This window comes from Dipodomys spectabilis, unplaced genomic scaffold (assembly GCF_019054845.1).
Source record: "Dipodomys spectabilis isolate Male_0828 unplaced genomic scaffold, ASM1905484v1 ptg000378l, whole genome shotgun sequence".
NCBI lineage: Eukaryota > Metazoa > Chordata > Mammalia > Rodentia > Heteromyidae > Dipodomys > Dipodomys spectabilis.
In genome coordinates, this window is record NW_024871055.1 from 1,771,311 (window position 1) to 1,793,167 (window position 21,857).

Consider the following 21,857-nt stretch of genomic DNA (forward strand, 5'->3'; position numbering starts at 1 on the left):
ATTAAAGGTATAACCAATTTAAGAGGTCAAATATGAATTTTGTACTGACAATCATCTTACAGCAATAACTTACTACCTAATTATGTCTGTATCTTCTTACCTCACATAAAATAAGAGCTGAAAGCGGTCTCTTTATCTAACTTAATGCTGTAAATGCTTTGATTATGATGACTTTTTTAGTAGACAAATAATATGTACAGAAGGGTGGTTCCACTGAAATGACATGACAGAACACTGATAAATAAAACATTGCAACACAGTTAGCTCTTTTCAGCCTCACCCTGTCCAGATTGGCAAGCAACATTGCAACAGCACACGCACACATATACATGTATACACATGTTCGCACATGCACACACACATGTACATGCATGCTAAATTCAGGGTTTATTGTACAAAAAAGTTCAAATAAAATATTAGTGATTAGGACAAATGATAATATGCCTTATTACAAAATAATACATGAACCATCACCACCCATGTTACATTTTACCTGCCTCTCCAAATGTGACCACTTAATTTAATTTTAATTAATTGATTACCTTATTTATTCGTTTGGTGCTAATACTAGGGCTTGAACTCAGGGCCTGGCTTTGTCCCAGAATTTATTTTTTGTTTCAGTTTTCTCAAGGCTAGCATTTTACTGCTTGTACCATAGCTCCATTTCTAGCTTTTTCTGGTTACTTTCAAGTCAGAATCTAATGGACTTTTTTTTTCTTGGCCTGCTTTCAAACCACAATCCTCAGATTTCATCTTTCTGATTAACTACTACTAAAGACAGAAGACATCAGTGTGGCTTCTAATTTTTCCTCTGTAGTTATCAAATGCACATACTTAAATAGTAATTTAAAACTGAGAGTATAGAAGCAAGATGTACAGTGATGATACTGTCCTGTCAGAAATTCAAGTTAGTAATGTAAATTATTCTTAAGACCATACACAAAAAATATCATATTATAGTGTAAGAGAACTCACTATTGAACATATGAGCCTTAAGAGCTTTCTAATAGATCCATTATTTATTGTTATCCAACATTAGAAAAATGTATGAGGCATTGGTAAAATAGAAGTCCTTTGCATGACTACATATATTCCTTGTTGTTTTTTTTTTTAAGACACTTGCTTTCATTTAAAAAGTAGGCCTGTCTATTGTCTTCATGTGATTTCAATAATTGAAAGTGCTTAGTGAGAAGGTCAAAATGTATTAGTAGTCCTTAACTATCAATTCTCATTTTTCTTCTTGGAGAATATAATGATCAAATCAATAATTCAGAATCAGAAATCAATATTTCAGAATCATGCTTCCACTGCAAGTGGATCACCAGTAAGAAATCCTCAATACCAATTTCCACAAAGTTTTGTCACAGATACAATCTCCCTGCCTTCTCTAGCTGCTTTACTACCTTACTATTTCTTCATTATACAGGAAAAGTGTGATTCACCTTGTTTCAGTCAGATCTGTTGCTAGAATTATCAAGGAATTAGTTCATTGTCTGTAATTTGGTCAAAGTTATGTCTCTTTATGTAGGCTACTATAAATGTACTTACTAATTTCAAGTAAATAAATAAATTCTATTCCCATCTTTTTTATAAAATAAAATTTTGTTTGCTCTATAAATTGATCAGAGGCATGGTTTTTGTGGCTAGCTAGGACATTGCACATCATCTGTCTCTCTCTCCCTTTCTTGGTTCTCATAGATAATATGATTGTTCCATAATTATCCTAATTTATTTTGCTTTCATATTTTTGGTTGCATCATTTCAGTTTTTGCTCTGCCATTTCCCAAATCATTTATGTAGAAGGCGTTATTTCCTAATTTCTCATTCCTAGAATAAGCTGCACATGAAGACATCACTGGTCCTCATTTTCAGTGTGTACATTTGAATACGGAGGAACATCTTTCCTCTGCTCTCCATCAATTCCCTACTCTCCAGTGAGAACAATTTCGAATAGTAAAATTGGAAAAAGAGAAAATAAATCATGGTGAATAAACAGTTGCGGAAAATTCACTGGATATTTCTGACCAGTTCAACCAATGTGAACTATTAGGAAAATACATGGACACCTCATTCCCACTGGCACTCAAAGTTTTTGGTTAGGCAATTCTTAGGAATATGAAGAACAAGATGAAAAAATAAGGAATGATAACAATTGCCAGAAAAAAAATGAAGAAGGATCCAAGCAAATTTCTTCATTGGGCTGCCAAAAATATTTGACTTACTACAGTGCGGAGACTTCTTTCCCAAAAGGCCACTCATGTGAATAGTAGGGATGACGATGAGTATACCCATCTTCGTCGAGAAGCGTACAGTGGACAATTAGACATTGTCAGTGAGTTGGTGTCTCAAGCGGCACATGCAATAACTGTAGATGAATGGACACCCCTGCACAGTGCATATACGTGGAATAATACCAGAGTGACTTCTTTATAACTTCATCATGATGCAGATACCAATGCCCAACTAAAGGCCTCTTGTCCCCCTTACATCTTGCTGCTGAGAATTGAGCTAGCAAATATATGCTTGATTTCCTTCTGTTGAACCATTATATAAAACCAGGCCTGGAGAACAACATAGAAAAAATTGCATTTGATATTGCCAAAAGGATAAGTATGTATCACTACCTCTATGAAGTTGTGGAAGGCTGTACAAATTGTTCACCTATGTCCTAATGGTCGGGTTAAGTTTCTTAAATTTCAAAAATGCAAGTCGATCTTTTGTGTCCCTACAAAATATTTTCACAATCCAAATAAGAGCAATATATTTTATTTTGGTCTGTCATAGGGCTTGAACTCTGGGCCTGGGAGCTATTTCTGTGCTCTTCAGCTCAAAGTGAGTGCTCTACTACTTGAGTCTCAGCTCCACTTCCAGTTTTCTAGTGGTTTATTGGAGATAAGAGTACCACAGACTTTCCTTCCCAGGCTGCCTTGGAACCATGATCCTCAGATCTCAGCCTCTTGTGTAGCTAGCATTATAGGCATAAGCCACATGTGCCCAGCAACACCAATATTTTACTGTAAAAATTCATGGATTCCGCAGAATTCTTCCAAGTGAATTGCCTGCATTGGATGTCAAAATGTATTCAATAGTTTTTGTATACATGTATAATGATTTCTTCAGAGTTTGTGATTTTTTAATCAGAAACAATTTTAACTTAACTGTTGAAATGAGTAGTACAGAAACTAAAATATTTCTGGTGCTTGTCTGAAAAAGTATATTTTAAAATATTCTATATTCTATGTTTGCATAATGTTCATAATTTATTTTATTTTGAATTCTACATTATTTTATAATATTGAGGTTCATTAATGTGTTCTTTCTGATTGTATTCCATATAGAAACAGTTTGATTCCTTTTTTTCTAGGTCTTAATATTATTTTTCTTTGGGATAAAATGACAATGTTGTCTAATTTGAAAAGTTTTGTAAAGTTTATGCTATGTAAACGCCTTTCTGAGGTGAATATTTAATACACTGATGTCAAACTGAATTTAATTATATGAATTACGTGTATTGTTACAGTTGTAATTTTGTTTTAATAACTGTTTTTCATTTCTTGCATCTGAAGAATGAAACATATGGAATACTTCTCAAATTTTCATGTTATCCTTGTGCAAGTGCCATGTTAATCTCTGCATTGTAATTTGAGTATTAGTGCTGCTGAAGCATGTAGTATCCTCTAAATTTAAGTAGTTAATGATGCAATCTTTATACAAGCCTATATCTATGGGTGCCTACTTGTAACAAGGAAACCGTATTGTTCCTCACAATGCTATCGATCTTATTTCCCTAAAATTCTGTGAATAGTAGAAAAAATTATATTGATCAATCAATTGCTCACATTTGCAAATTTTTTTGTCAATGACTATCTTAAGTCTTTTTATTTGGAATTTGATCATACTCTCAATTATTTATAGATAGGTCCAAAGGTGATGGCTTTTTCAAGTACTTATTTATCCAACTGTGTTAGCTATGTGGACCTAATGGATTCAAAGTAAGCATTGCTTAAGAGCTACTTCTAAACTTCTTCAGCTGATATTTTCCCAAATGAGGTGTTACTGGCACAAATGTCTACCTGAGCCTTTACCCTTCTTCCATGTGGGAACAGACCAACCAGAATATCTTACCCTGACAGCACAGATTGTCTTACTAGAACAAAACTAATCTTGGTTACAAGGGATCATAGAGAGATGAACAGTTCAAACAGAACTGTTCAGACTAGAAGGTATTTTATCAAAATATAATTGTTTATTATACCTTCCATTTCAAAAGTAGCTAAAGCCAAGAAGGTGAAAAAATTGTTCATATGCATGATTACTTAATGTCCTGGCCTGTCTACCATCCAACCAGGCAGGAACATAAACTACTGCCTTTTTATCACCAAATATTTTCATAGTTGCGGGAGAAGTCCATATGTTTCTCCTAGTTATTAGGCATTAAATTGATACTGTTTTAATCACAGTGTTTCCTCTTGCCTCCATGCTGTAAATCTACAAATGGTAAATCTTTAGGTCTAACTCTATCAAACACTAAGGTAGAGATAATGGAATAATACTTTAAAACAGAGTTGCCTTTGATACAGTAACTACAACAGAACAATGCAAACCTGTGCCTTTTAATTATATTATATATAATTATATATTTTATATTTATATGTGCTGATTTTATATTTCACACAGTAAAACTTACTAGAATTAGTTGATAATTTGACAAATAAATTGATATTTATTTATTCCAATAAATAGAATTGGAATATAAATAATTAGGTTTAAAATATATATTAGATATAAAAAGTATCAATGCAATGTCTTTAGTATAAACTTTTGATACATTCTAGCTGTTCTTGGTCTTCTGAATCCACATGGTAAAAAACAATGTTTTCCTCTAATCTATAATGCATTTTACTCTGCTGCTCTGTTTATTGTTTTAACTGTCTTGTCCCAAACTGTTTTTCTCCATATTTCGGAAGCATTCCTATTGATTATACCCAAATTTTGCTAAGATGTCTAAAAACACATTATCCTTCTGCAGTCCCCATGGGTCCTAGGATCCCAGGTCCCAGTTACCTGCATCATCAGATAACAGGGGCAAGATTTCTCACCAAGGCCCATGCAACATGTCAGCACATAGTAATTGAAGACCAACCTCAATTTCTCATTTCCTATATTTCAGGGCCCCAATTCCTTGAGATGCAGGAATTAGCAGTAAGCAATTGTGGAATGCAAGGCAACTTAAAATGAAGAATGAAATAACAAAATTTGAGAGAAAGTACTGTAATTAAAACATTCAACTTATAGATGACCAGCCCATATGAGTGAACAAGTTCACAAAGTGTCATAAGATTATTTTTAATACCCCTCCCCTATGATTAATGAAAGATTTTATTCCAACATAAGTGGGTCAAAAAATAGTTCCTTGAAGGATAGATCCATAATTGGTCTACCAAAGCCCGGAAAACTTGACTTAGAGATCAAATGTAATTCAGAAAAATATTTGAAGCACTAAGGAGTGCTTCAAAACACTGGGACTTCAGTACAACATGGTTCTGTGGTATAAAAATGTCACTCTCAAACCAATGATAATCTACAATTAATCTTCTGAAAGTGTATTCCTTTTCAAATAAACTTTTTAAAATCACATTCGTCAAAATGACATTTTACAAGTTGATGATACTTAGTGACATTACAAGATTTTTAAGTGTAGGGAGCAAGTTACAATAGAGTCGAATTATTTACACAGCACTAATGCCAAACACGTTCAACCATTCATTAAAGTTTAGAAATAGTACAACCCACAATTTGTGTTTTTCAGTAAGGGCCTTCCAGAAATGTGTTAAATAGGTTAGCCTCCTAAATTCCAAACCCAAACGTGAGCTAATAAATTTCATCATTTAATAAGGTACACTTTAAAAAGTCACAAATAGTTGCCTTATCATATGTTATTTTATGTTTTCCCTCTATCTAACATAGTAAGAAATATGACTTTAAGTCTTGAATATGGGTATTCATCAGAGATATGACAAACATAATATCTGTCTTCTATTTTTATAATATTCCTCTTTTGGAATAAATTTTAATTTTCTTCTTTTTCCAAAACTTATAGGCAGTAGAAAATATTATTCCATGTAAAATAAAAGAATCACACCATTGTACAAAGCCATTTATAAAAATTCGTAGTTAGGAATACATTCTAAGCCATTTTTTTAACTTTCTTTTTGACTAAAGATTAATCTTCCAAATGGATGAGAATAAAATCTTGTTTAGGTGATTCACCTCTCCAGTCTCCAGCAAATTGTTGCTGCAGATGAATCAATTATGGAAATATAAGCTGACATCAGTTCAAGAATATGCAGGATTGAAAATCCATGGAATGCATATAAACCATTCAAATTATTAATAGACAGTTTAACACAATGACTATCAGGAAGTTGAAACCAGAGAGGAATTATAGTAAAGATATAGAATGAATGAAAAATGAACAAGGGGCAAGTACAGCTAGAATATTCAATGTACACATATGATAAAGGAAGTGGTAAATTGGAAATAAATCTTGGAGAAAGGGTTGGTTGAGAATGATGGAAGGAGTGACTCCGATCTAGGAGCATTGGACAATTAGATGGATATATTTAATTGTAAAACAATTGCACAACCTTTTAAAATTCAGTTAAAAAACACAAGAAACAAAAAACAGAAAAATCACAACCAAACAGCAATCTCCAGAGAGTATTAATATGACCTCTCAAAATTTTAATCAATTAATGAAGGGCAGTCTTGGGAAAAGCAAACAAAACTGTTCAAAGAGAGAAGTTTGGGATAGGGGAGAATTTTGAACAGAATTAAATAGATTGTCTAAGGTTATAATTCACCTCCATCTGCTGCAAATAGTATCTTTCTTCTACGAGTTTTCTGTCTGAACTGGATAATCCAGTCCTGAGACACACTTGGTAGCTTGTGAGGTTAGAGTGGAAGAAACAAGATCATGAACCCATTACTCCACTGGAGAGAAAACAATACTCTATATTTTCTCTAATATCTCTTCACTACTCTTTCTTCATACTTTTAAGTCAATTGATTTTGAATTATATTTTTCCTTCTTTCTTCTGGCAAAGTAATTCATTAAATATTATTTGCCATTTTCTTCTTTCATGCTGTTTAATTGGCCATTGATATTTAATGAGTCCATTAAATATCCCTCTTGCATTTGGTTGCCATGAAACAACATTTATGTTAATGAGGAGAAATCTAATGTAAAACTTTGTCTCCAGAATACAGCCCTAGAAGCTGTGATCACAAATATTCGGCTATTTTTTTTTCTTTTACCTTAAAAGACTTCTTGTGTATAAAGCGACCACAAAAATAAGTACTCGATCACTTGTTGGTTCAATCAGAATTGTCTAAGCTCAAAAATATATTTTCCTAGCAAGATGCTGATAGGAAACAAAAAATACTGCACTTTTATCTTCTCTTTTAAGGTTCTCCTTAGATACTATATCAGGAACAGTGAAGTTATTCTAGGCAAAATTATTTCAATAGATTATTTTCTCTTGGTCTTGCATTTGTTCACCAAGATGTATGGAGGAGAATAGAGTTAAATGACCTATACCTTGGAAGACAGTGTCTGTTACAAAAGGACAATGCTTCTATGTCCTACTTCTATGTCCTCCTCTTAGCTCTTGCCGGAGTTCCAATTAATCACAGCTTCTTGGCTTCATGTCTAGTGAAGCTGAAGGACTAGATGGGCTCCACCACTGTTAAATCTTCATTATTTCTCTTTTAAAACTCTTTAAGTTGCCTCATTTGGACGTTGAATTCATTTTCATGTCTTCATTCAATCAGTTCTGCATTGTAGTGAGCCAAATAGGCTCTGTAAACTCACTTTAGGGAGTAAAAATACTAACACAATTTATATCAAAAAGTTTTGGCTTTCCTTCACTGCTGAATACAATATGCTTAGCTAAGTCTTCTAAGAAAACTTTTTTTTTTTTATTAACTTTTCCATTTGCTCAATTCTTTTCTGAACTTTTTGGCATATGTAATAACAGAAGTCTTCACTATCTCATATTAATAAGGATATCACTTTTGTGAGCCACATAGAAATGTGAAATTATTGGTTTGAAGTATCCAATCAGATTTTTTTCTGTGTTTCACTGCTTCACATCCAAAGACATTGTGGAAAGTGTTACAAACAAAAATGTGTAATCCCAACACCTTCTTTCATTGTGAAGGGCACTTTCTCCCTAAATATTTTGACTCAACTTATCTTTTTCAGAGAATTACTCTTTGGTAATTAAAGGTAAATTCACAAATTTTGATGCCCTATTTTTTTAAGTACTTTGAATTTAAATTCCAATACAACCTTGTTTCAAACAGTGAAAATATATTTCCTGGGTAAGGAAAATTCCAAGGGACCCTACAGGATTTACAAGTTTGTTTGTTTAGTGTGAAAAAGAGACATCTTCATCCACATTGCTCCCTCTCTACTAAGTCTCCTTGGATTTCTTTGCATGAAAACTATTCTTCCAGGCAATTTAAATTTTCGTAATAGGCTATGTTGTTAAAATTTTGAACAATTAAAATTTACCTGTCATAACTTTAAAACTCTTGAAAATCCTTTATCAGAACCGCGAATTCACCAATCTTAATTCCACCATTACCATCAAAAAGTTAACATGCTATTTTCATGATATAGTATCCATGCAGCTATTATATTCCAGTGGCTTTGTTATGCGTATATATAACCATATTAGCTGATGCTAAGCAAAATTAATACCAAGATATGTAACCAGATTTTTTCATTTGTGGTTGTTGTTTTTGATGAACTATGTGATTTCTGTTTTCTTTGGGTTTTCCTCCTATGGTTTATCCTTCTGGTATATCATTTTGTATTGTATACACATTTACCTTAATTAGTGAAGGGAAGAGGAAAAGCATAATGGTGAGACAAAGGACAAAAGGCAAACCAATGCAATAGCAATACTCACAAGACAATATATTGGAAATGTACATTACAACTTGTGAGGGATGAAGGGGTGAAGGAAAACTGTGAGAAAATGAGAGAAGGTTAACAAATTTGAAAAGTTATGATTTAATACCTTACAATTACTGTAACCCCACTGTACATCACTTTGATAATAAAATTGAAAAATAAGCTGCGTAAAATATAATTTCACTGTACTGGCACAGGAAATAATATTCTTTATGTAATAATATTTTAAAAATCAATACTATTTGGCATCTAATTTGAATTAATTACCCCTTATTTATCAGAGGTTCATCAACTTGAATGTTATCCAACCAGACAATATTTTCACAATATACTTGCCAAATTTTTCAGAAAAGAATAACTTTAGTATTTTCTCATTCTAAAACAGAAAACCGTTTAATGCTATGGAAACCCATAACTTTTAAAAGTAAGTAAGTTGTTAAGAGGACAGAATATATGTGTTCTTCAAAATTCCTATGACTAATAACTACTCATTTTTAAATTCTCAACATTTCTGGGAGATTCCAAACAGTACCTGTTTGCATGTTATATAATTTTGCAATAGATGTTGTTTCCAATGGGGTGTTACAGACTGAGAAGTCAACAGAAAAATAGCCACATTCTGGTAGAGGATAAAACTATGAAGCATGTGTAATAATTAATTCTTCAAGAGTAAGCTATTGTGTATCAGAGTAAGCTATTATTTCTATGACCATCAATCCCAAGATTTATGCCATAAAGTCATCCTAGCCCATCACTTTCCAACTTTTAAGGGGCACCTTAAAATTCCTTAATTCACATCATGAATACCTTATCTCTATTTTGAAAAAATACTACACCTCTGCTAATGTGACGCCCTCCTTGTTCTGAAAAGAACACCACAATACATTGAGCTGCATCATTTTTCCTCCACTAGTATTCTTGAGATCAGAACACTTGCAAATATTATTTATATTTATACTTTTTTAACTATCATAGATATTCAGGATGCTAAGATTAAAAAATTATGGTTCAAAGCCCACCCAGGCAGGAAGGTTTCTTAGAATCTTATCTCCAAAAAAATTCTCCACAAAAGCAAGACTCAAGTGGCACTGAGGTTGAAGTGGTAGGGCACGAGACTTGAGCATCAACAGGCTCAGAGACACCGTCCAGGCCAAGAGTTCAAGCTCTAGGATGAACCAATAAAACAAAAACAAAATTGAAAACAAACCCCAAACCTAGCATTTTTCTCCATGTATACAGAGGCACGTAAATAAGGAAATGACTTCCTGTGTTACATATAGGTAGAAGAAAGAAGATGTCACACAATTACTCTCTTCATACCATATTAAACCAAACCCTTAAAAAATTGGTTTTTCTAAATGTATAAATTAATGTCATCCATTTTTTGGCAACTCTGTCTAGATTATTCACATTAACATAGTATACATGAACTGTGGGAAATATCTATTAACTATGTTCTAATTATAACTATCTTGAAAGAATATCTAGACAAATAGAATGCCAGAATCATTTGTGAATTTTTTCAATTAATCCCTCTACTTAAAAAGAATTTTGTAGTATACTATAGAATATGAAATTAAAACAAAACCAAAAAATATATTTTAAAACTAAATTCTAATTTAACAAGGTCTACAAAGTCCTACATTAGACGAACTTTGCTATTTCTCCAGGTTTAAGCTTTTGTAATCCTTCAACCTTAATTTGGAATCCAACAGAATGAGGCTTACTTACTTTTGCAAATTTTTGGATGGGAATCATGAGCTATTTTTCATCTAGGAATGTTCTGTAATGAAGAGAGCATTTAAAACACGAGTGAGGATATATATGAGTTGCATTCAATAGGAAACTTGACTTCTCAAAACATAATGACAAAATTAGCCCAAACTTCCAACTGTGTATTCCTTTTTTGTTGTTTGATTTGTTCTACTGAGACAAAATTATTCTACCTGGTCCAGGGAAGGTATCATTATGTAATTCCACTCTCTAATCTCCTGTTTGAGGGCTAGAATTCCAAGCTTGTAGCACTTTGCCCTGCCATAGTTTGTTTATTTAATCTAGAAACAGACTAGCAATTCTGAACTTCTCCTATGATCTTATCCACTAGACTGAATGCTCAGACTGTTTATGTACTATTTTCAAAGATGTTTTAACATTTGACACAGGATATGAACATTTTCAGATGCACCTGCTGGGTTCCCTGATTCATTCTACCATGGATCCTATAATAATAATGATTACTTGACTCTCTTACTATCTCTGGTCCCTACCTATGTAATATTCTCAACTTCTGGGGGAAAGTTCACTTGAAGGCTTTCTAATATTTAAAATTATCATTTGATTCTAATCTTACACAGGACTTATTTTCTATTGTTTTCTAACTTTTCTACATATTCTGAGAGTTGTTTCATTTGTGTCTTTTTGTGTGCACCTATAAGTGCCTTTGTGTGTATGTGTATGTTCATATGTATGTATGCAAAAACCTAAAGCTGTTATTCAGCAATGTTGCTCTTGACTGGTATTCCAGCTTTTGGCTGATTAATTATAGGTAGTGTCTCAAAGCCTATACTGTCCAAGCTGGATGCAAATTGAACTTCCCAGACTCCTTTACATTTTTAGGTTTTATTTTTCCAGGAGTATCAACTTTTAAACTTCAAACACTTTTGTGAGTGTAAAGTCTAACCTATAGCCCAGATTTTTAACTCAAGAATTCATATAAAGATAGATGAACATATACATTACATATCCTGAGTGTACACTGTTAGAAATGTGATCATAAACCAAGTTGTTGTGAAATCTGAGGATTGGGGTTTAAAGCCAGCACGGGTAGGAACGTCCTGGAGACTCTTTTCTCCAATAATTACTAGAAAATTGGAAGTGGCATGGTGGCTCAAGTGGAAGAGCCCTAGCCTTGAGCTGTGTTTCAGAGGGACAGCAACCTGTCCTATATTTCAAGTGCCACAAACAACAACAACAACAACAACAACAAAAAGAATATAAGAAAAGGAAAGAAAAAGAAATGTGATCTTAGCCACCAGGTTCATTGCTAGTATAATTCCTGTTCTCTCAAGATGGATTCTTTTTTTCCAGTTACGTCTACTCTCCTATATCTGACTTGCATTGGAAACAGAATCATTCTTCCATTCTCCTTTTTGCACATTTACTTGATTAGCAAGCGTTATTTAGAAAGACAGTGGCCTCATGCTTCATGTTCCACTTAGGAGTAATGTTTTCTCTATATCACTCCCATAAATCTACATATTGGATTTGGCTTTATTTTTTCAATGTTTTCTTATTTGTTGAGTCTTCTATATTTTATTGAACACTTATACATAAACACAGAACTTCTTTTTCTCCTATAATTGCTATTGTTTCTCTTACTCTTAACTCATGTACACTTGGGAAATTAATGTACAGCACATAGACTCACAAAAATGATCTGAGAACCTTCTTCCCATTTAAAATTCACCTTAATTTACAGAGCACATAGGAAGTTTGAACAAAATGTTCTCGTGGATAATGTATTTGTAAGCAATTTAAATTTCATTTCTCTTTACTAAGTTGTCTCTGAAACACGTGTTACCTCATGGCCAAAAGTATCCTTGTGCTATTTCAATGAAGCCAGAAAACATTCATTTTTTTCTGGAGCAGCACTATAGATTGTTACTGGAAGTAATTGGAAGTAACTGTTACTGGATGTGGAAACTGATCCTAGGAGAGGAATTGAACATGGAGAAATGACAAAGTTCAAGTTAACTATTGCTTTCCTTTTTACTGTATAAGAAAAGGATCCTAGGCTGGAAGGAAACTCTGTCCTTGACTTTTGTGAGTGTGTCTTTTACTCATATAAAACTTGTCTGTGAACTTCTGGTTGAGAGTATTACAAAAGGAAACATGTCATTTGAAGGCCAGTATAGAACAAAAGGAAGTCACTTTATTTTAAAAATGTTCTACTGCAAAGAAGCAAAGATATGGAGGTTTTAAAGTGTCTTATGGATGGATGTTTCACTCCTGAGATGATTCTCTTGTTGCAGGAATCAGTTATCAATTCCTTTAGTCAAGTCCTGAGTTTTCCATAGCAATAAGGATTCCAAAAAAGCAGGATCCAGTGTGTATGATCAGCAAAAGCAGCCTATTTTCGGACCACCACTATTTTAAGGACAGTCCCAAAGAAATACCAGGGTTTGTTTTGTTTCCTTGTTTATTTAGTTTGTGCTGGTTCTGGGGCTTGAACTTAGAGACTGGACCCTGTCCCTGAACAGTTGTCTTTCTTTCCCACCTGGCCCAAAGCTAGTACTCCGCTGCTTTAGCCAAACCTCCACTTCTGGCTTTTTTGGTGTTTAATTACAGATAAGGGTTGACAGACTCTCTTGCCTGGGTTGGCTTTGAACTAAGACAGTAAGAAAGCTAAGTGACATCAACTGTATGTACTTCTCTTTTGAACCAAGAAATATTAGATGAAGTTTATTATAAAGTTACTATTTGACAATTTTTAAAGAAGAAAATATGTTTAGCAAAGAAGCTATAACAAATAACTCAGCAAAAGTAGGTGCACTACTAAATCATTTGGGAAGATTACTATTGACTTCATCATTCCTTTGAGGGAAACTTAAAGCCATATTTGTAATTTTTTGTTGGTTGTGATTATTGAATATTGATCGTGGGCATTGTCTCTCAGCTCTTCAGCACAAATTGAGCATTCTACCACTTTAGCTACAGCACCACTTCCAAGTTTCTGGAGTTAATTGAAGGTAAGTGTTTCATGGACTTTCCTGACCAGGCTGGCTTTGAACCACAATCCTCTGGTCTCAACCTCCTGAGTAGCTAGGATTACAGGCATGAGCCACCAACACCCGGCTCATATTTGCATTTATGTGCACTTAATGTCACTATGTAGACAGAGAATGGAAATCTGAACCAAATGATGTGACATTGAAGCTTGTCAGAATGATTGAGTTAGCAATAAATATGTCCTCCTTTCCCATTCTGTTACATTAATGACCCATGAGCTATGGGACTCTTACATTAGCATCCTCTTTCATCTTTGTAGGTGTATTTAGTATCAGAAAATGTTCACAGAGAAATATAGAAAGACAGATTTTTAGAAAGCAAAGGAGATCAGGTATGAAAGAACAGCATAGAAGGAGATACATTTATCACACAGAGATTAAGAACTAGCCTAGGAGATTTTGAATGCTAAAGGCAATGAGGAATAAGCCTAGTTGATAACTAGTTCTTCAATATCCAAAAATGGTTTCCTAGAACGGTTTCTGCTATACCTTAGTTACTATCATTTTTTCTTTCCATCTGGAGTTATTCCTTCTCTTCTGTCACAACTATTAATTAGCCTCTGCCCTTTTGGTGCGATGACTTGCCAAAAGAGTTTCCAAATCTCACTTAGACTGTTGTTGTTGTTGTTGCTGTTGTTGTTTTGGCAGTCCTGGAGCTAAAACTCAGCGCTTGGGAATTATTCCTGAGCTTTTTTTTTCCCTCAAGGCTAACCATCCACCATTTGAGGCACAGGACCACTTCCAGTGTTTCCTTTTCAATTTATGTGGTACTGAAGAATTGAACCCAGGGTTTCATGCATGCTAGGCAATCACCATACCATGAAGCCACATTCCCAGAACCCTAAATGACTTTCTTAAGATGGCATTACATTTTCATTCTGTAACTATGTATCATAATTTTAACCAGAAATTTTTGCTAGAAAAGAGCATTGAACACAGTACTGAGTCCAGTAAGGCTAGTTGGACAATAGATTACTGTCACAGTGTAGCCAGGGCACAGAGGGAATTACCTCATGGAGCTGGTACAACAGAGTGAGCAAGACAGAGCCTGACCCACAGTCTACCTCCAGAATGAGAGGGCCACCTTGGTACCAACCATATGGGGATGCTGGGCCACCTCCTCCAGCACCCATTGAATCAGTTCCTGAGAGAGAAAGAGAAAGAAAGAAGGTCAGAATTACACTTAAGCCAGGTGCCGGTGGCTCAAGCCTATAATCCTAAGTACAATGGAGGCTGAGATATGAAGATCGTGGTTTATAGCCAGCCGGCAGGAACACCTGTGAAACTCTTATCTCCAAAAACCACCAGAAAACTGGAAGTGGTGCTGTGACGCAAGTGGTAGCGTGCTAGCTTTGAGCTGAGGAGCTCGGGGAGCTGCCCCAGGCCCAAAGTTCAAGCCCCATGATTGAAAAGAAGTGGACTTCCCACCACAAGAAGTGGACTGAATAGCACCCATTGTCCTAAGGAGCATGGCAGAGAAGTCAGGCCGAGCTTCCTGTCAGCTAGGAGTCATTAGTAGGTCACCTGGCTTCTCTGTGCCTCAGTTTCCCCAGCTTCAAAGTGAACAAAATGAAGGATCCCGTTACTCATGGGGATAGGGTAATAAAGAAAGAGAGCCATGTTTTGTTTCATAATCCTACACCTGTTTCACCATTAATAACACACACCATCTGAGATCTTTCTGGGAATCTTCCTATCATATGGTCACAGAATTGCCAAGAACAGGATCAGATGGCCCCTCCCTCTGTGCCTGTCCCTGCTCCAGAGAACCCTCTGTATTAATCCCTTGTTTCCTCAACTGTACCATGAGGAGATTGAAGTCCAATGGTTGAGGCCCAACCCAGAGCTTCACCTCTGGTCAAGAATCGGCTGCCGTGGACTGAGTTTGGGACAATCCATCTAAACTAATGACTGAGCGTGGTGCTACATGTCTACCATCCCAACTACAGAAGACCGGGCCTGGTGGCTCATGCCTGTCACAGATAGGAGGATCATGATCCAGCCCAGCCTGAACATATATTAATTCTCCATCTCAGAAATGCCCAAGACAGAAATGCTTGACTTGTATGGTAGAAGTCCTGACTGGCAAGCCTAAGGTCTTTAGGTCTAACCCTAATATACCAAAAAGAACCAGAGTCCCAGGGCTCATGCCTATAATCCTAGGTACTCAGGAGGCTGAGATCTGAAGATCACAGCTCAAGATTTAAGATAGGGTTGGTCTCGCCCATCAGATGTCATGATGAGAAGACCCAGAGTCTGACCTATGCTGTTGCGCTCCATACTAGCAGAACTCGTATCCTTACTAAGTGTTGGTCATGCTCTCTGTCACCCTGGGAAGCCATCCCCTGCAGGCCACACTCCCAGGTCCTCCAAATCTCCCACTGCCACCAATCAGGCTCAAGGGAGTACCCAGCTCCATTGCACACAGATCCCTTGTTCTTGTAATTTAACAGTGCTGTGTCCCCTTCAAGCCTCTCACCTTTCCAGGCCCCCAGACCTCAGCTGTGAAGCCCACACATGCCTCAAAGATAGCAGGTAGAAGTTACCAAAGCATTCTGCCTCCTTGTTACAACCCAATTCTACACACACACACACACACAAACACACACACACACACACACACACACACACACACACACACACACACACACATCCAGACCGGTGACAGAAGACTCATCCATGCAGCACCTGCAATTTGCCAACTGATCACTCACCTGAGCACAGTCAGGCTGTACAAGGAAAAAGATTATCTCTCTCTCTCTGTCTCTCTGTCTATGTCTCTTTCTATGTGTCTCTCTGTCTCTCTGTCTTCAGGTGAAAGGTTGACCGAACACAGAACACAAGGGCTCACACAGCAAGGGTGTCTATCTTCTGCATCCAACACCTCCCATCCCCAGAAAAAAAGAAAAAGACCCCAGAAGGCAGGTGTAGACATGCTCCTCCCCACCTCTGACTAAAGCCACCGGGTTTTCACCAGGGAGAGGAAGGGTGCAGATTTGCGGCACTGTGGCTCCCACTACTCCACGCCAGGGGATCTGTGGCACCCACTCCTCACCCAGCCATATATCTCCCCATTTCCTGGGACACTAGGCGCTAGAGATGGGGGTGAGATCCTCGGGTCAACACCCACCCCCACCCCTGGGGCACATTTGTGGCAGGGCGTGGGCCAGACTGTGGGGCACAGGGGAGGCGTGGGTCTGGGTCAGAGAGGAGGGGATATGTGGTGCAGGGTGCAGGGATTTGTGGCAGCCACTCACATTTGTTGCTGGCAGAAGCTGTTGGCAGCTGCTACAGGTGGGGCAAGCAGCAATGGCAGAGGCATGACAAACACTCAGGCCCTGAGCAGAGGACAGGGGAGCCAGGACCAGGTCAGGGCCGCAAGCTGGCTCATGGCACACCATTGCACCATTGCCTGAGGAAACCATGGGTCTGAGCCCACAGCACCAGGTTAGAAATGCTGCTCCATGGGGAAGGGGGGGAGGGGGCCATGGCTCAGGCAGGCACATGATGGGCCTGAGGAAGGCCTTTCCTCCTAGGCCTCGAGTATCTTGCTCACCATTCAGCCACCTCTACCTTCCTCAACTGCTGGTAGTGGTGTCAACAAACAGAGGGAATCATGGTGCTACTGGTCGGCATGGAATGTGGGCGTGGCCACCATTCTTGTATCCTATTGGTCAGAAAGAACCATGAAACAATGGGGGTGTGGCTGGAATCGTGTGATGCAGGCAGAATGGGCGGAGTCAAAATGACGCAGCCCATTTCCCAGGTAACTCTGTCCATGCCAGTTGGGGACAAGAGGGTGACCTGCTTTAGCCGGATGGCTGCACAGATTATTGTCTATGTATGTTTGTTCCCAGACCTTGAACTCAGGATCTGGGCACAATCTGTGAGTTGCTTTTGATCAAAGTTAGCTCTCTACCACTGGAGCCACATGGCTTTACTTCTGGCTTTGTTGGCACTAGTTCGACAGGAGTCTCAAGGGCTTTCCTGTCTAGGGTGTCTTTGACCATGATCCTCCTTTCACAACCTTGTAAGTTTTAAGGAGGACTGCTGAGAGCCACTGATGCCTGGCTAATCATTGGTTTTGCTGATGTTCTTGGACAGACCTGTGAGTTCCCTATCCTCAGGTTGAAGTGGTAGGAGCTGGAGCCCACCGTTTGAATCCTGGTCCAACCACCAACAAATGGCAGGAGATCCTATGAAACTCATTACTATTCATATGACTACCAAAGGAATGTGATGTATATCATGATTAAATGGGCAGTACTTGAATGATTTGAGGATAAAACTATACACAATTACATTATAGGACTCTGGTCAATATTAATTAATACTTTATGAAGCATTTAAACAATCACATTCATTAAATGGAGGCCAAATGAAATACCTACGAATTGGGCATCACATAGCATGGAGATGCTATTTTTTTTTCTGCCAGGACTGGAATTTGAACTGATGGCCTAGATATCCCTGCTGTTGCACTGTGTAGAAAGGGGAAGCTTGCCTCCTTGAATTCAAGAAATTCAAAGTTTGTTCCTTAGGCCTGAAATCGATGCCCACCACTAGAAAACATCCTATTTGTGTACATTTTAAATATATGATTTATATTTATATACATATGTTGATTCTATATTGCATTCAGTGTAGTTATGTATTTTATTTTTTGTTTTATTCATGTATTGACTTCTCATTTTATTGACTATTATGACTCATAGAACAGTGATTACATTGATTACATAGGATATAGGTTTGCATATGTATTGCACGTCCTTCCTGACACCCAGGACTTTCACAGAAAAGGAAAACGTGTCAGCATCAACTTCTTACTACATGATTCATTTTTTGGGAGTGCTGGCATCTGAACTCACAGCCTACAAGGCCCAATTCATGAATGGGTGAGTGTCAGCCTGGCATCCTGTGGCAAATTGAGCTGACAGGCAGTTCTGAGTACCTGAGATCGAGCCCCAGTGGTTGACATGCAGATGGTAGTACATTAATAAATATATATCTTTATAGAGTGCCAGAGATGTCTATACATTATTCGTTTATATAGACTACATTCCTACCAATTCTTGGGTATTTATAATGCCTCCATATAATTAATGTTATTGTTTTCATTCTTAACAAACTATTAAGTAAATCAATCAATATCCTGAAATTTTTACATTCTGTAAGTAATAGTATTATCTTAATGCTTCATGAATATTAAATAAAATCAGTCTTCTGAAATGATGCTGTCTAATTTTATAGGAGCATCATTCACCATCAACTCATTCAACTGTGACATTGATAATATTACCTTGTTATTCCCATGGATGGGAACGAGTCTCTTAGTATCTCCTGCCATTGATTGGTGTCAGGACTAGGATTTGAAATCAAGGCCTACATTGCCACGTGGACCTATGACTTCCTCGATAGTCTGACAACCTTCAGCAATGCAAGGTGAAGTACCCTTTGCAACAGTGTCATTCAGACCCAGGAGTGTCACCGTGCAAAGGAAGAAAACATAAAAAGGCCATCTAGCTGCATTTTTTCCATACATTTTTGCCACACAAGGCTTTGGGGTCTAGGATCTCAGGATCTACTGTATGTCCAGTGACTGCACCCCAGATAGGGTGTCGAAGCTGAGGCAGAGTTACCACAACCTGAGTTCAAACCCCCTACTGAGCAAAAAATAATTAAAAGAAATTAGCTCCCTGGCTTGCAATTCACCCCGTTTATTCTGCCAGGCTTTGGATTTGAACTCAAGTTCTGGGTAAATCTGCAGCACTGTGTTAGAAGGGCAAGCTCACCGAACTTGAAGATAAGAAAGTCAGGCCTGTACTCTAAGCCAAAATTCAAGCCCCAGCCTTGGAAAACATACTATTTATATACATTGAAAATGCAGGATTTGTACTTACCTATGGATGTTCAGTCCATACACGTTTGGTGTGGTTGTTCCTTGTACTTTTTGTTTTATTCATTTATTTACCATTGATTTTACTATGATGACACCCATTCCCTTTATTTATATTGATGACATCCTATCACATGGAATCTAAATTTGTAGACGTGCTCTCCATCATGCCTAACACCCAGGACTCTCAAAGAAAAGGAAAAATGTTTCACACTTGGTTTCTTACTGCATGATCCAATTGTTGGTAGTGCTGGGATCTGAACTCAGGGCCTAGCAGGAACAATTGGTGAATAGTTCAAAGTGACCACACCAGCCTGTGAGCAAGAAAGGAGTTAGGCCATTCCCAGGATCTGACATTGATCCCCAGTGTGGGTCACGATAGTCATAAATTAATAATTAAAACATATGATCAATATTTACATATATGTTTGGACAGCATCTTGCCTTTGGAGTACTTTTTCTCCTTATTTTCTGTCTTATGTAAGTATTGTGTATTTTACTGAGTAAGGTAATAAATATAACAGTGCTTACATGGAAGACAACCTATTGCCCTGGCTATAGGGTTTCCTATGTATTCTCCATCCAAGCTGAGACTCAGGACTCTCACAGGACAGGAAAATAGGTGAATCGATGGGCTTCTCATACCAGGATTCATGTTTTGGCAGTGTTGGGATTTGAACTCAGAGCCTATCAGGCCCAACTGGGGAAAGGGTCAAGGTAAGGACACCAGCTTGTGAGCAACGAAGCAGATACGCCATTCCCAGGACCTGACGTCAAGTCCCAGGGAGGTCCAGATAGTCATGAATTCATAATTTAAACATAGGGTCTATATTTACATACATGTGTGGACAGCATCTTGCATTTGGTGCACTTCTTAATTTGTGTCGAATTCATGGAGTTATTTTGTATTTTACTGAGTATGGTGACAGGTATAACTATGCGGACATGAATGACAACCTGTTCCCATAATTATAGGGTTGCCTATGCATTCTACATCCTAATGGAAGCTCAGGACTTTCACAGGAGAGGAAAACATGTTCAACGACTGGCTTCTGACAACAGAATGAATCTTTTGTCAGTGTTGGGATTTGAACTGACGTCTGGGTAGCTCTGTTGCACTTTGGGGGAAGGGAAATCTCACCATCCTTGAATACTACAATGTCAGGCCTGGTCCAGGGCCTGATTTGAAGCCCCAGCACTGGACAAAATAACAAGCCCGCCTTTTTAAAACATAGGATCTCTCTTTACCTACAAGTGTGGTATGCATCTTGCATTCAGTGTAGTTATTCTTTTTATTTTGTGTCTTATTCATGGATGTATTGTGTATTTTATTGAGTATGGTGATAGATGTAACTATGCTGACATGGATAACAACCCATTCGAATGGTTATAGAGTTATCTATATAGAATTGTCCATCCTCATTGAGACCCAGTACTTTCATTGGACAGGAAAACAGGGGGATCGATTGGCTTCTCAAATCAAGGTAAATCTTTTGGCAGTGTTGGCATTTGAACTCAAGGCCTAGCAGACTCAATTGGTGAATGGGTCACGGTGAACACACCAGCCTGTGAGGCACTAAGGAGGTAGGCCATTCCTAGGACCTGAGATGAAGCCCTGATTGGGGCCAATATAGTCATAAATTCATCATTTAAACAGAGGATCTATATTTCCATACATGGATGGGCAGCATCTTGCATTCGGTGTAGTCATTCTTTTATTTTGTGTCTTATTCATTGATGTATTGTGTATTTTCTTGAGTATAGGATAACAGATATAACTGTGGTGACCTGGATGACAAACTATTCCCATGAGTACAGAGTTCTGTATACATTCTCCATCCTAGCTGAGACCCAGGACTTGCACAGCACAGGAAAACTGGTGCAATGACTGGCTTCTCACATCAGGGTGAATTTTGACAGTGCTGGGATTTGAACTTTGGGCCTAGGAGGCCCAACTGCCCAATGGGTCCATATGACCGCACCAGACTGTGAGCCACTAAGGAGCTGGTCGGTTCCCAGGAACAGAGATCGAGCCCCAGGGGGGGCCACAATTGTCCTGAATGCATCATTTAAACATGGGATGTATACTCAAATCTATGTGTGGACTGCATTGTGCATTTAGTGTAGTTATTCTATTTTGTATGCTATTCATGGATGTATTGTGTATTTTCTTCAGTAAAAGATGACAGGT

At 37.4% G+C, this 21,857-nt stretch overlaps 1 pseudogene; it reads right to left on the minus strand.

Annotated features, from left to right (window-relative positions):
* Positions 1-3,570: 3,570 nt before the first annotated feature.
* LOC122096578 lies at positions 3,571-3,667 on the minus strand (annotated as a pseudogene).
* Positions 3,668-21,857: the final 18,190 nt, after the last annotated feature.